Below are 15953 nucleotides of genomic sequence, written 5' to 3'. Positions count from 1 at the left end.
TAGTCACCATTGGAAGGGGCTTCTTTCCTGTCTGTCACAGAACCTACACTCCAAGTGTTTTCACTAGACTGTGCTAACCGATGCTTTAAATTAATCATAAAATATTCCAGTATCTACAAAACTGCCTCTCTCTGTGATGGTTCTAACTGTGCAGAGACGTCAAAGAGGGGACGTGAGCACTGCCACCACCTCCTCCCACCATGACACTGTTCTCTACTGAGCCTGCGTCTAGCTTCGTTCTTGGCACAGTTCTCAGAGCAGACACTGCTACAAATCAGAGTTGGCAAATGGTGTGTAGTAAAGAATGTGGCTGGTCTTTGTCCTCGGTTCCCGGGAGGGAACCGCCAAGTCCTTGGGATTTCCTGAGTGGAGGAGTGTCTTGGTTATTCACAGTGGACGCAGATAGTCTGTGCCAACGAGGTGAGTCATGCTGGGCCCTGACACAGTTTCTGGAAGGAGCTGGCCACACCAGAAAGACCAACCATGTGATTGGAGGGTTGGGGCTTTGAGTCACATGATATCAGCCCAGCCTCTGACGTTTGGGAAGGGGAGAGGCTGGAGATCGAGTTCAACCACAAGGCCATGATCAATCAATCATGACTATTAATGAAAGTCCAATAAAAACTCTGGACATGGAGGCTGGGAGAGCTTCCTGGCTGGCGAACACACTGAGATGCCAGGAGGGTGAGCATCGGCACATTTGGGGCCCTCCCAGACCTTGCCCTGTGCATCTCTTCATTTGGTGATTTGTATCCTTTATAATAAAACCACAATGATAAGTATAGTAATTTCCTGAGTTCTGTGAGTCACTCTAGTGCATTCTTGATCCTCAGGTGGTTGTGGGAACCCCTGATTTGTAGCCACTTGGTCAGAAGTACAGGTGGGCTGGACCCCAGGAGCTTGGAGTTGGTGTCTAAAGCAAGGGGAGTCTTGTGGAGGATGGTGCCCTGCCTGGGAAGTCCGTGCTGACTCAGTGGTTCGTGTCAGGATGGCGCGGCAGCAGAAGAGAACAAAGGTGAGGCTTTTATCTCATCAGTCAAACGCAGATACTGCGGGCCGGGTATGGGCCCAGCTGTGGGCCAGACCAGGCACCTACAGTGGAGGCAACAAGAAGACGAGGGACAGTCCTGTGGTCCCACCCACAGGTGCTCAGGAACAAAATCAACCCAGGGTCAGCATGCAAAGCAGGAGCCGGGGCCTAGCCGGGCTGGGGATATCCAAGACCTGGAGAGAGAGCAGGAGCTGCTGCGTCTGTCCACCTTTGCCCAACTCCCTAATGCTCTTGTGGGCCACCCCCGACCTGCGGGGGCTGGAGCAGCAAGGATTCCAGCTCCTGATCTTCTGGTGGACAATCCTTGCAAGTGACCCCATTGTCCACAGTGGCAACCTCGAAACCCCACCTGATATTGGCCTGTCTCCTTCCCTGCCTCAGTCTGCCCTGTTCCCTCTCTCCTGCTTCCCTTTGGGCTCAGCTCCCAAACAAGCTCCCTGCACGCGAGTGCTCCTTAGAGTCTCTTTCTAGGAGAGCAGAACTGCGGCTGAGGCCGGGCTCCCCCGTGCTGTGCTCCATAGTGCAGCTGGGGTGGTCGCAGCCTCCCCCGCCTGCAGGGAGGGAAAATGGCGGTGTGGCCCTCCCCGGGACAAGAAGGTCCTGGGCGGGGCAGGGGAGTGGGGGCTCCAGGGCCAAAGGGGAGTTCTGATGACAGACACACAGGGCAGAGTGTTAGAGTGGGCCAGAAACACAGCGGGAGCCACTTCAGTCCCTCCCAACACAAAGGCAGAGCTGGACAAGAGGACCCCAAGGGCCCGGCCACAGGGAAGGGCACGGGGAGTTCAGGCCCCACTGGGACCCAGGGCAAGCTGCTGTGTCCCCAGGCTGGAGTCCTAATGACCTCACGATCTGGGGCCCTTGCCAGGCCCACCTGCAGAGCAGCTCCCAGCCTATGGCAGGGCCGCTTCCCTGCCTGTGCAGACCACAGCATCCAAGGGTGCTTTCAAGGGGCGAGGGTGGGCGCCCACCCTGCTCAGCGTCAGCCAGGGAGAAGCGGAGGTTTCCACAGCCGTCCACTTGGGGCGCCCCGTTCTAACTCACAGAACAACCCGCCTGCGCCAGCAGAGGCTCTGACTCCCGTCACCCCAGAGAGCTCGGAGGGAAAGACCCCCCAGGAGAAGAGACCCTGGAGAGCAAGGCTTGCGGGAGGAAGCACACCACCATCGGCTTCACTCTCGGGGCCCTCTCCAGAATCCACCGCCAGCCCCTCACCTGGGGAAAGGTCCAGCAGAGACTTTAGGGGGTGAGGGAGAGTATGTGGGAGGACCGCTCTCTATCCCCCCAAAAGGGGGCTGTGGAGCGGATGTCTCCCCAGACCCTGCTTCCCTGGCTGGCTTGTGGGCTCCTGATGGGCCAGCGTGTCTTGTGCTCTGTATGCTGGGCCCTCCAGGGGGCTGGGCACAGAGCAGGTGCTGCTGAATGGATGACAGCCCAATGCCTCAAGACCCTCGCTCTCCACTTCCACAGCGAAAGCCGCCTTCCTTCACAAACACTCTGCAGTGTGTCCTCTTACGTGGCCCGAGCCAGTGCTGGGCCCTCCCACGCCTGCATTGCACCTGTTCATGCCCCGCCCCCGGAGGATGCCCGCCTCCAGCCCCCTCCCACTATCCATCCTTAAAGGACAGGCCCTCTCACCCCACCCCGCCCAGCAGGAATTCTCCCCTGGCTTCCGTCTCCCTCTGCGTTTTGCGGCACGCAGTGAAAGGTCCGCTTTGTGGCATGCAGACTTTCAGCTCTAGATGCCCCTGTGGCAGAGTCAACGCAAAAACAAAAAAAAAGTCCATGATAAACAAAATACCAAATTTCCATTAAAGACGGGATCAATATTACTGATTTTTCTTTTTGCCTCAGGCTCCAATATGACTTGGCACTAATCCTGTCTTTATTTAAAATTTTGATATTTTATTTATCACGGAAATTTTGCCTTCTTTTTTTAAAAGATTGCATTAAAATAATATATATATGGATTACTGAGTTCTTTGGCGACCTTCTAAATTTTGCGCCAAAGGCGACTCCCTCACTCCCTAGTCTCCGGTCCCAGGTGTGCCCCAAGACGACCGTACTGGACCTTCTAAAGGAGGGTGGCTCCCAGCCAGCCTGCTCCCTGCTGAGCGTTACTTCACAGGAGGGATGAAAAGCAACCTGAGCCAACAGTCATGGAGACAGCCTTGGGCGAGGCGATGAGACCAGAGAGGAAGAGAGAGGAGAGAGAAAGAGACATGCAGAAAGAGAGAAGTGGAGACGACAAAACATTAATGAGAAGAGAAGGGCTCAGGGTCCCAGCCAGTGATTGCAGGAGTTTATGCAGATGACTCCCCGCCCGCGGATGCAGCCCTGGGCCCTGATTTGAAGGCTTTCCCTTCAAAGAGCTAATATTTGTAATGTACCAGTCACACACCAAAGAGGGTAATTCAGTAGCTTCTAAATACAAATCTACGGTTTACTTGAATTCTCTAATGAGTTGATATAATCTCCTCAGGGACCTAAAGTACAAATCAATTTACAAACGCATTTCTCACCCCCTGCGGTGCCCCACCACCTGCACTGCTGAGATTATCTGTGACAGAAGGCCGCCCCCGTAGAGGAAGACGGCCCTCCACACGCAGGGTGACCAGGCGTCGCAGTCTGCTCAGCATAGTCCCAGTTTGCACCCGTCGTCCCCCTGTAATTATGAATAGCACGCCCTGTCACTCTCAAAACTGGCCCAGTTGGGACCAGTAACGTGCGTGGTCACCTGGTCACTACATGATGGCTGCATGAGTTCTCTGAGCCTCACAGCACTCCTCTGGGGAGGCAGAACAGCTGGAATTATCTCTACAGATGAAGAAGCCCAGGGTCAGGAAGGTTTGGATCCTACCCAAGGCCACAGAACTACTAAACGGAGGAGACAGGATTGGAAGATTGATCTACGTGCCGTGTAACTACTACTGGCTTCGAGGAACAACTTACAGCCGACAGACTTCAGAACCAGGTCAGAACCCGCACAGATGCCAAGCCACAAATACACCCTAAGGCACCGATGATGCGTAGGGCTCCTGGGCTTTGCAAACCAGACAAAGGAGGCCACTGGCAGCTAAACGAGCCAGTTTAGTTTGTCAAAACCCAGTATTCCCATAATGGCAGCCCCTCCTATTTTCCAAGCGGTAGATTTGTGCTATTCAACCAGGACAAACTCTCCCCTCTCCCGAGTCTCTGTTCCACAAGGCTGGTGCTAAGTAACCCCCTCTGGGCCAAGCCCATTTTCCTCGGGGGAGCTAGAGTCAGAGCAGAGAAGGGGACAAGATGAGGCAGGAGTGATGGGCAAGGGTCAGACCACGTCAGGCCTTGAAGGCCCTGTTAAGGGCTGTGGTTTTCAGTTGCAAGAGCAATGGACAGCTACTGAAGAGCTGTAAGCAGGGGGCAATGGCAGGCGATCCAGGGAACCGAAACCCTACAAGAGTATACAGCCTGGCAATGGAGGCGAAACTGATCAGACTTGCTTCGGATTGGCTCTGGGAGGGAAGAGGAGGAGGAGGAAGTGGGTTAAAATGACTCCCAGCTTCTGGGCGGAAAGCTTTCATCAAAGAGGAGCAGGTTTGGGGGCCTCGAGCCGTGTATTCTATCCTGTGTGGTGGGCCAGAGCTGAGGGGCTTTCAGAAATCCGTGGTAGCAGCCAGGTAAGCAGCTGGGTATTTACGCAAAGCTCTGGGGAGAGGTCTGGCTAGAGATTAAAGAACGGCAAGTCACCTGCATATACACGGTAATTGCACCTCATAGCAGCTCCCAGGGCGTGGGTTCACTCAAGGCCATGGCCACCAGCAGGGTTCGGAGTGAGGCCAGAGTCTGGATCATTCCTTTGCCGAAAAGACAGCTGGCCAAAGGAACTATAAGATTGCTTGGAAGCTAGAGTATTTGCACACCAAAACAACGTCTTCCAACACTCCATCCCTTCTGTCTCCTCAGACCATTTAATCTTTCTGGGCTATAGTGACCGCGGCCACCTTGGCCGCCCCCGAGCCGTCCAGACCCCCAGGCCTAGATCCTCTCTTCTTGGAAACTCTTCAGTGGGCTTGTTTCCAAAGTGCTCCCCGTGAGCCCAGGAGGTGGAGGAAGCGCTGGAGGCTGGGCACCCCAGCCCCTCTCTGTGGGGAGCCGCCTTCCTCCAGGGGTTCTCAGGCCCAGCAGGCTGCTCGGAGGTCGGAGGTCGGCTGCATCAGCCCACTGAATCCCCACCACCTCCTGGGAGACCAGGGTCATCCCCAGTGGACAGACAGGAGGTCAAGGCACGCTGCCCAGTGACACAGCTGGCAGGAGAAGGCTCGCACTGGAACCGGCACCTCCGAGACAAGATGGCACGAGTCAGTCACGGGGGACGTGGCCCAGCGTGGCCAGTCGGCAGCGAGTCAGAAGTGCACACATTTAGACCTTCGGCTCTGGCTTCACTTTCAAAAGGAATTTTTCCGCTTTCGTTTTCAAAGGGAATGTTTGAGAATTCTTGTTTGTAAAGGTTTTCAACCTTTACTTCACCCGGGTTGTCACCCAAACATATCAGTGCCAAAAAAAAGTTCACGGACAGTGAATCTGCTGGAAGCAGAAACTAAAATTCATAGGAAATAGTATGGAGAAAAGCTTGTATTTAGGCTTTGTTTTGAAAAATAAAAATAAAGATTATAAAAATAATATGATTTCATCTTATCTTAAATAAAACCTGGCTTATTAGTATAATGACTCCTTACTTCTGTGGATTTTTTTTTACCTTTTATTATGAAAAATTTCCATCAGAACAGTAAAGAGAATGGTATAACGAAACTCCATTATCTATTACCTAGATTTAACAATTGCTGACAATCTTTATATTTACTTTTACAGATATTGTGACATTTCAATGTGAATCTTTTCAAAAATGACATTTACTTACACAGACACAAAATTATCATCACACTTAAGAAAATCGATAAAAATTTCCTAATATCATCTAATACGCAGGCCACATTTAAATTTCCCCCTAATTATCCCAAAAAAATTTCTTATGGTTGGTTTGTTCAAAGATCCAGTCTAGAACCACTCGTGGCATGCAGCTGCTGTGACGTCTGGGTATCTTTTAATTATATATTGCACTGTCCAAAACGGTAGACATGCGCCACATGCGGCTATCTGAACTAATCAAAAATAAATAAATGATAAAAAATGAAATAATACTAAATGCAGCTCCTCACTCTCACTAGCCACACTTCCAGCGTCTAACAGTCACACCTGTGATGGAACATTTCCATCATCACAGAAGACACTACTGCACTGGGCTGATCTAGAACATGCCCTTGTTCTAGGTACCCTGGCTGTCATCTTTTTATATATGACGCCGGCCTGTGGAAGAGATCTGGCCAGCTGTTCTGTGGAATGCCCTCGCTTCTGGATTCGTCTGCTTGTTTCTCAGAGCGTCGTTTAACTTGTTGCCCTACCCTCTGTTTGCCTATCAACTCCGCCCTAGAGCTAAAGCTTGAGTGAATGCGGTTCTCGGAAGGCGCAGCGAAAGCACCCTGTTGATTGGGGCGGAGGAGTGATTCTTCCTGCCGAGCGTGTGCTGACAGTACCGTGGTGGGACCAGGCGCCCACCTTACACTGCATCTGTCCAGTACAGTCACACAGCATCCCGGCCTCACGGCTTGGACACTCAAACTGTTCTGTTCTAACGCACACAGGATTTCGCCAAAGGCACATTCAACTGCTTCACAAAATTTTGCACCTTCTGCAAGACCCTAATCTGGCTCCACAGTGTATTTGTGCTGATCCAGCCACCACTGAAGGGCTGGGCAGCGGGAGACCTGACAGCCAGCAGGCAGCAGAGGGAGGGCCTGAGTCAGACTAGGGTCCCACGCACGAGCCCGCGGTGAGCGTTCTCACCTGACGGCCACATCAGCTGCCTCATACACGCTCACAGCTGTGGCCTCTCAGACTTTTTTAAATACCTCCTTTAAGGAACTCTGATAAACAAAACTCAAAACTTTTAAGATAAACCATGGGGGATTTTTTATTACTTATTTGAATTCTTCACTTTAAAAAATTGTGAAAATGCATTGAAAGGTAGAAATCATAAGAGAAAAGTCATCACAAAGGTCTAAACCAGTACAGGAGACTGATGAAATAAAGTATGTTTCAGCCACACAACAGAGTACCAAGCAGCTAAAATTAGGAATGAGGAATATCTCTACATACTGATACGGAGAAGAAATAAATAAGCAAAAGAAGCAAGCAGAATATTTATAATATGGTACATTTTATGTGAGAAAATGAGAGACAGAAAATAGATGAAGATGATGATAGAAAGAGAGATACCTTGATAATTTACTTATAGTATCATAAGAAACAATGGAAGGATAAACCAAAAACCTTCTTTTAAATAGTTATCTATTGGGAGAAAAAACAAGATTATGGAAGCAAGACTTCTACAGATGTAACTTGCTAATCAGTTTTTATTTTGGACTTTAAATATTTTACATAATTTTTTAAAATTTAGTCCCAAAAGAAAAACAAACAGTCCCTTAAAATTTGAAAGTAAACCGAAATGAATGAGCTAACTGCGTAGAAAGCGTGTGTCAAGACTCAAAGTGGCTTTAAACACAGCATCTTGACTCCACATCCCAAGCAGGAGATATTCCACGGGTAATAAAAAAGGAAAGAAACCGTAAACTGCATTCAGGAGTCATGTTATTAGTATTGATATTTTTATTAAATGATTATGATGCCAGCATTAGACACCACAATTTTCAGCATAAAAATGATATAGTATAAAATCAAGGAAGTTAAGTAAAAAACCTGTAACCTTAAAAATGAATTGGAAATAGCAGTATGAACTCCTACTATATTTTTCTCTTAAACAATAGTCTCCTAGTTCTGTCCACTGAAAGGGCCTGGGAGCAATGACACCCAGTAACAATGAGACACTTAGAGGACCACTTACCAGGGAAGTTGGCTAAGTCCAGGTCTAGGGTCAAAATGTACAAGAGACTGGGTCATCTTCCCGTACCAGAAAGCAAGGGAGCCATCGAGATTGATGAGGTCACGTCAACGTGACATACGACAGCACAGGGCCCCCCGCAGCGGCTGTTCAGTAATGGAAGGGTCAACGGATGGTTGCAAGTCTCATCTGGGAGAGCGGTGGGGACTACAGGGTGAGGGCAGAGAGGGAGGACCCCAGCGCCCACAGGGCCCGCCAAGGTGGGTACAGCGTGAGGGCGGGCTTCAAACCCAGCCTAGGGGGGAGAGCCTCGTGTGCAGAGAACAGAAGAGTGAGCACGCAAGAACCTGCGTGTCTCAGGGGCCCCACCATCCGCAGGCTCCGGAGCAGGAGTGAGTACCCAGCCGGCGTGGACGGTGCTTGGCCGCCAGACTCAGCCTGCACGAGGCACCAAGAGCAGGTGTGGTTCAGGAACTACCGGCCAAGCGCTCTGGAGAGGCGCTGCCAGGCCGGGAGCCGGGAGCCTGGGGCCGCGTCGGGCACACTGCCCGAGCCCCTGCCTCTGCAGACCCGTACCCCAATGATCCCCGGCTTCTGCAGCCCTCTCCACCACCCCCACCCGCGGGTCCAGCCCCTTGGGAATCTTCCCAGCAGCCGAACCCACCGCCTCCTGCCCGGGCCTGGGCTCAGCCCCTCCGCCAGGGACCTGCCAGACCCTGCGTCATTGCGTCACCTCGCAGGGGTCTTCCCACCCAAGACTGCCTAGGGGGCCCTCCCTCTCCCCGACGGCCTCTGGGTTCTAAGCGGAAGCTGGCTTTGCACAGAAGTACCCCCCGACCAGGCCGTTTCCGCCTTGCTGGGGGTCTCCCTGCGCCGCCCTGCAGTCCCTGCGAGCTGCTGCGCGGCGCCCGAAGCCGGCGTGGCCTCCCCCGCGGGTGGTCCTTCGCAGCGCCCAGCCCGCCATCGCCCGCTCGGCCCGTGGGGGGCGTTTGCTTGTTCTCGAATCACGTGGGTCCCCCGCGAGCGCCCTGGTTGGCGCCTGGGACCCGGTGGCCCTGCGCCCAGGGGTGTGCGCGGGCGGAGACGCAGGGGCTCGGCCGGAGCTTCCTGAAGAGCTCGGCGGCTTCCCCCCGCGTGGGCGCGGCTTTCGGTGGGCGCCCTGGGACAGCGTCCTCGCTGACGTTCGGGGCCGTGAGACTTTCTGCCTCTGAGCGGCTGCTGACTGTGGCATCCCTGTGGTCTTACTGTTCATCTCCCCGGAGACAGTGAAGTTGAATAGTTCTCACGTGTTGATAGGATATTAGACATCCTCTTGGGAACTGTCTGTTCACCTTGATACCGAACCTGAACTGAGTTCGCTCACCCCTTGTGCAGGAAGTCAATCTCTGACACCCGGGTGTGATGGAAGAAAGGAATTTTATTTTTGCACGGCGCTGAGCAAGGAAAGAGGGCAGCTAACGCTGAAATCCCAAACTCCCCGAAAAGCTAAAAGGAAGGGTTTTTATTTGGGGTTTTAAGTAGGGGAGGGGGAGCATATGGCTTTGCTGGTGCGAGCTTTCTCACCAGCCTGTCTGCGGCCTTGAGACACTTGCAGAGAGGAGGGAGCCCTTGACCTTGCTGGTCAGCAGCTTCCTCACCAGCCTGTATCTCTTTGCAGGGAGGAGATGATCCAGGTGCTTGTCCTTGACGGTGTCTGTCTCCATGGAGGATAGTGGATTCTGGAGCCAGGAAGCCAGAGAGTAAGCTGGAAATAAGTGTTTGGGTTTTAACCCCATATATGCTGGGTTTAATGTGGGGAAACTGATATCAGGGTCGATATCAACCTTTTTGCCCATTTTTCCTGATTTATTTGAATTGATTCTTATGTCGTCTTGGTAATCAATGTGTTGTAAATATTTTACTCATTTCTGTTGTTTTTTCATTAGTGGAATTTTTTATTTCTTGATTTTCGTGTTATCTATTTCAGTGCTTTCAAACTACCTGTGGTTATGGATCAGTTTTTTGTGGGTTTGCCTTTCTTTTCTGTCAGTGGCAAACCAATATGTTCTAAAATAAATTGGATTATTAATAAAAATTTTTAAGTGACATTCACAATCTAAGCCCCATTTTTTAGTTACTAGATTTAACAGATATAAAGTATACTGTCAGATTTACATAAACGTTTCTAAAAGCTGGCTTCCAGTGTGTCCACTCGCCCAGTCACCAACTGGAGCCGGAGTTTACAGATGCCTCACTCTGAGGTTTTCCTCCTACCACTTGAAAGCAGCTGAGTTTTTCTTGTTTTTCTCCTCTAGTCTCAAGGCTTTTTAAGAAATGTTTCAGTATCGCAAGGTCATGAAGATATTCTCTTTTATTTTCTACTATCTTTATAGTTTTACCTCCCATGTTTAGATCTTTACTACATCTAGAATAGATTGTGTATTGTGCAAGGTAGGGATTTCATTTCCATTTTTTTCTCATGGATTTCCACTTGTCATTTATTGAGAAGCTTGTGATTCACGTTGTCGTATCGAAAGTCCATTAATGTGTGGGTCTGTATCTACAGCCTACATTTTGGTCCGTGGTCTATCTGTCTATCATGCATCATGACATGCTGCCTTATTAACACGACTTTGGAACAGGTCTTGGAATGTGGTGGCTGAAGTCCTCCTCCCTTGTTCTTTTTAAGCATATTTGTTTGGTTTGCATCTCCATACAAATTTTTGAATGAATTTGATAAGTTCTACCGAGAAGCTTGTTGTAATTTTAATTAGAATTGCATTAAATCTATAAATGTATTTGGAGAAAATGACACATTTAACACTACTAGGTCTTCCAATCCATGAACACGGTTTATCTCTCCATTCATTTAGGTCTTTTGAATCTTTCCACATTAAAAAAAAAGAAAAAAAGACACAGGAGTCAATTTGAAGGGGCTTGCACTGGCTTAAGATGGGACCATTTGAGCACCAAACAGTGAAGTGAAACATGACAAATTATAAAAGTCCATGAGTTCATAGAAACACTCTTAAAAACTCTTTGGTCACCATTAGAATTTGTTAGGACGTCAACTCATTACTCTGAAAATTTACAAATTGATAAATAATGGGACAAATCAAGCATTCATTCTGTCTATCTCTTACAAACTATATTGCAGAGGAACCAAAGAATCCATGAGGTGAAATTCCGATGAACTTTCTAACAGGAGAATCCAGTTGACCCCACCTGAGCTTACTGACCTATCCTGTCACAACTCAAAGTAGAAGAGAGACAATGAGCCTCCCCACTGGGCCACGATGAAAAGCACAGCACCATCTACAAAGGGTTCTTGCCTTTAAAAGTAAACCTGAATCCAATCAAGTCTCTGAATCCAACCACTAGCTTTTAAGAAATACAGAAGACAAAGGAAGAAGTTAAAGAAGGCCTCTGGGCAGCAATCAGCCACATCTAGGATACAGGACATCCTAGAGATGCAGTGAACAAACTAGTTTCTCCAAGAAATCAATGGCATTTTTAATAAGAATAAAGAATAAAGCAAAAAGAACCAAGGATATTTACGATATACCCAAACGCAATGTGTGGGTCTTGTTTGGATCCTGATTCAGACAAATGAACTCTAAAAGACCTTGTTAAGAATTTGATCAGGCTAAGGGACTTTGGGATTTGATAACTCGTGTATTAAAGAATGACCCTGCAAATGTTACTCTATCATAAAAATGTAACCACTCTAATTGAATTTAGAAGCAATATTAAAATTATTCTTTTGGTGATGCTTCCTAGATGTATTAAATAAAATATTTAAAGTAGCAATTGATTAAACTGCAAAAAATAAAGAATTTGATCGTGAACTGTATATTAGATGATATTTATTAAGGAACAGTGGTTTAATTTTGATCGGTGTGATAATGCATGGTGTTAGTGTTTTTAAAATGCCCTTGTTAACTAGAGATGCATAATGTAGTATTTATAGGCAAAATTACATACTGTCTGATTTGTTTTAAAGGACTCCAGTTTTTAAAAAAATAATATGAGAGAAGGGATAGCTCAAATAGAGATGGCAAAACCTTGATAATTATTGGTTGGGGGATGGGTACATAAGAATTCTTCATTATATTATCCTCTTATGTGTATGCTTAAAATTTCCCAATTAAATGTCTCTTATTGTTTTGAAGTTAAAAACAAATAAATCCAAAAGTCAGATAAGGAGCTAGGACAAATATTTGCAATTTATATAATAGTCAAAAGGTTAATATATGGTCTAGATAAGCTGTTCTTACAAAATGTTAAAAGTGAGCACTCTAATAAAAAAAATGAGTTAAAGACTTGAAAAGGCAATTTACTATATTACAAATGGCTAATAAGCTTACAAAAATTAGAGAAAGTCACTAATTATTAAAGGAATCAAATTAAAAGAGTGATGAAATATTGTCTTGAAATATTTTTTACGTCATTGGAATGTGATGAGAAGTAGACACATCTGTACCACTGCTGGCCGGATTATAAATTGTAAAAACTTTCTGGCAGATAATTTGACAACATGTATCAAAGACCCTTAAAAACGTGTGCCTGGGCTCCTTGGAGAAGTTGCTGTTTCTAGGACTGGGGCAGGAGATACTCAAGACGAGACTGGAGTACTTGTAGCGCCAGACAGTGAAGGGGTGTCAGACAAAAATTCCTCACAATGATGGGGTTACGTCAAAGGGACCCAGGAGTCAAGTGAAAGAGCTCTCAGTGACCAAAGTTGCAACAATTTGAGCCAGCAAATAACGCAGCATTGGATGATAACCCAGCCTGTGAAATCAATAGCCATGAGTCCCTTCTGATAGAGACGAACAACTGAATGAATAAATAATAACATAAATGGGGGAGAACAGACAAATCTCGTGTACATTCCAAATAATTTGTGTAACGCTTCTCCCTCAAAGAGGAGGCGCCTAACTCCCCGTCCCTTAGGTATGGGTTGTGCAAAGTGACTTCATTCCGAAGACCATGAAAAGAAGGGGAAAAGAGTAACTTTACAGTGGAGAAACCTAACAAACCTCAGCCAGGTGACGCGGAGGTCAACATCAACTGTGACAAGTCATACTGAGAGTGTGCACCCCTGCTATGAGGTCATGAAAAGGGCATGTCACCTCTGTGGTCTTCAACCCAAAACACATAACCCCAGTCTAATCATGAGAAAAAACATCAGACAAATCCCAACTGAGGGGCATTCTACAAAATAGCTGACCCCTCAAAACTCAGAAACAGGGAGGTCTGAGAAACCATGCCCGCCAAGAGGAGCCTGGGGAGACACAATGACTAACGTCCCGTGGGATCCAGCGGAGATCTGAATAAAGCATGGGCTTCAGTTAAACATCCTGTTTCAGTGTGGGTTTGTTAATTGTAACAAACGTATCACACTAATGTAGGAGGTTAATAATAGAGGAAATTGGGTGCGGTGGATGCCAATGCTCTGTACTATCTTCACAACTTTTCTGTAAATCCCTGTGTTCTAAAATTAAAAGTTTATTTTTAAAAATGAATGCCCTTTGACCCAGAAATTCCATTTTGGGAAGTGTATTCTGAGGAAATCGATAAGGATGTAAACAGAGAAGAAGTCATAGACGTGAAGGTTGTAACAGTAGAACCTGGAAATAGGGTGAGAGCCCAACGACAGGAGAGGTCGGTGAGCGACAGTCGGTCCACACAGCGTACGGACAGTCACCAGCCGGCGGAAGGCTGCTCCAGATACGCATGGAGCTGAGGTCTCCATACTTAATTGTAATTACAAAATAATAGATAGTGCTATTATATTTGAAAGTATAGTAAAATATAGGTAAATAGAAAGACCTCAAAGTACATACACAAAGAATTAACTGAGGCTGTGTTGCTTTGGGGCGTTTTCTGATTTTTCTTTAATGAGCAGGCTGAAATGCCCAGGAAGCAGCTGGTCTGGCCAAACTAGTAGGTTCGCAGCTCACGTCCACTCTCACCAGTCAGTGCCGGAGCTTGTCACCATCTGTGCTGTTTTGGCTGTTAAAAACTTTTGAAATCACTTCTGTAATAGAATAATAATATATTCATTTGTTAAGCCTTATAGTATGCAATTCTGTGCAAACTCTTCTCACACATTCGAGATAAAATTTTATTTGTGAATGTTCTGTGCAAGTTTCCAAAAAAGCCAGGGGAATAGAGGGACCCCTGTGCAACCCTGGAGGAAGCCAGCCAGCCCAGTCCTGGGTGATGTTGCCCTCCCCTCTCACCCCCTCCTCGGCCCCACCCTCCCCGGCACTTTCAGTCTCTCTCCTGGAGGAAAGTAGTCAACTCAGAGGGGCAGGGCCTAAGCCAAGCGTGGACAACGCCCTGAGCCACAGCTCCTTCCCGCCTGAAAAACTCGTTAAGCACCTGGTGACCCCGAGTCACTGGGCTTGGCCAGCAGTTGCTGTTACCTGGCCTTCCCTCTGTGACAGGCGTGCTTCCTGCATCCTTCAGTCAGGAACACCTTCGGCTGTCCTTAGTCGGGCGACCTGGCAAGCAACCTGGTGGAGACAGGAATTAACTTGTGGAGGGCTAATGGTGATGAAGGTATTTCTGTCCGTAGCGATGGAAATGAGTTTTATCCAACGGAGAATAGAAATCTCTGTAATCAATTATTTGAACTGGCTCTCTTGTTAATTCGTAGTTAGATAAAATCTTTGACGTGTGTTCATTTTATATTTGTATGAGAGTCATGACTTTACTTCAGTGAAAATTATCCGTAAGCAGCTTCCGATGTCCCCCGGGACACCCGGGGCTTCGCTGGTCAGAGCCCGTACTGAGCGCTGGAGACGGGCACTTCCCGGCTGAGCTCGGCCGGCCGTTGCCTCCCGCTCCCTGAGTGAGCCCCAGCCAGCAATGGGACTCCAACTTCACTCGCTGTGTCTCTAGTTCTAGTTTTCTAATCGTTACTGAACTTGTGTTTGTGACTTTATTTCTGGCTCATGCGTGACTGATAAGTTATTCTCCATTCTTGGCAACAGGGGTTGGCAAGTTGGTTTTGTGGTCTGGCCATTTGGTGATCTCTATTACGGAAGGGATGATAGGGATCTAGTCCCTCTTGGGTGAGAGACAACAGAAAATCCAGCTTGTTAGTCTTTTTATGTTTGTCTGTTTTGAGCTCAAGAATTTAATGCCCCCCTGGGAAGAAAAACAGCTCTTTGGGATCTGGGATTAGTAAATTTTGTGTTTTCTTTTGGCCTGTGGCTGAAGTGTGGACCTGAAGCGAAAATCTCTCTGTGCGTCTGTGTGTCCATGTGTCTGTGAGTTTATGGCTGAGAAAGGCCTTGACATCTTGGTGAGTGAGTGTAAAATATGCTAGATTAATATGGCTCTTAAATTAAGGGAGCTCAGTTATGATTAGTTTAGAGAAAAAAATTAAGCATTTATATAAATCTAATATTCCTAACTCATAATACTTTCAATGTGTTAGGCTTTAGGGAAATATCCTTCATAAAGAAACTGCTAGCTTAGAAACTTTTTATAAATTCAAATTCATATAAATAAGGTAAATCAAATTAGCTTACTATTTTTGATTTTAAAAAAACAGGTAGGTTTTTTATCATCGTTAAGCATAATGCAAAGAAACATTTTTTGTTTGATTTCTCCTGAAGAGAATAGTTAATCTGAGCTTCCTAAATAGTTCACTGATCAAAAAGCTAACATTACTCTTAGAGGTTACAAACTGTAAATTGATGTTACTCTAAATTGAAGCATTATTCACACAAACTTATCATATGTTTCGTGGTGTATCAGATTAAGTAAATTTCCAAGATCTTCAGATAACTTAAAACCTTAAACTGGTATTGAACAGAGCTAACTAGTGATAATCATTGGCTGCTTACTTAGGTAATTTCTAAGTAAGATATAAAACTAAAACATGATTACTGAGCATGACTTTATATACTTTTGCTTCCTATTTTTCTATGTTACAGAAAGACTGTATATTTGGGTCACGTTAGGACACGTATT

The 15953-nt window shown here is 47.1% G+C and overlaps 1 long non-coding RNA gene across 1 annotated transcript; it reads right to left on the bottom strand.

Annotated features, from left to right (window-relative positions):
* Positions 1-12171: 12171 nt before the first annotated feature.
* On the bottom strand, positions 12172-14892 carry LOC139076734 (uncharacterized). Its single transcript, XR_011528632.1, has 2 exons — positions 14396-14892; positions 12172-14004 (listed from the first exon to the last, which is right to left on the bottom strand). It is a non-coding gene; the product is annotated as an uncharacterized lncRNA (long non-coding RNA).
* Between the last annotated feature and the right edge of the window lie 1061 nt (positions 14893-15953).

The sequence above is a fragment of the Equus przewalskii genome, chromosome 17 (assembly GCF_037783145.1).
Source record: "Equus przewalskii isolate Varuska chromosome 17, EquPr2, whole genome shotgun sequence".
In the NCBI taxonomy this organism is placed as follows: domain Eukaryota; kingdom Metazoa; phylum Chordata; class Mammalia; order Perissodactyla; family Equidae; genus Equus; species Equus przewalskii.
Note: the sequence above shows the minus strand (reverse complement) of the source record. Positions and strands in the feature narration are given on the sequence as shown.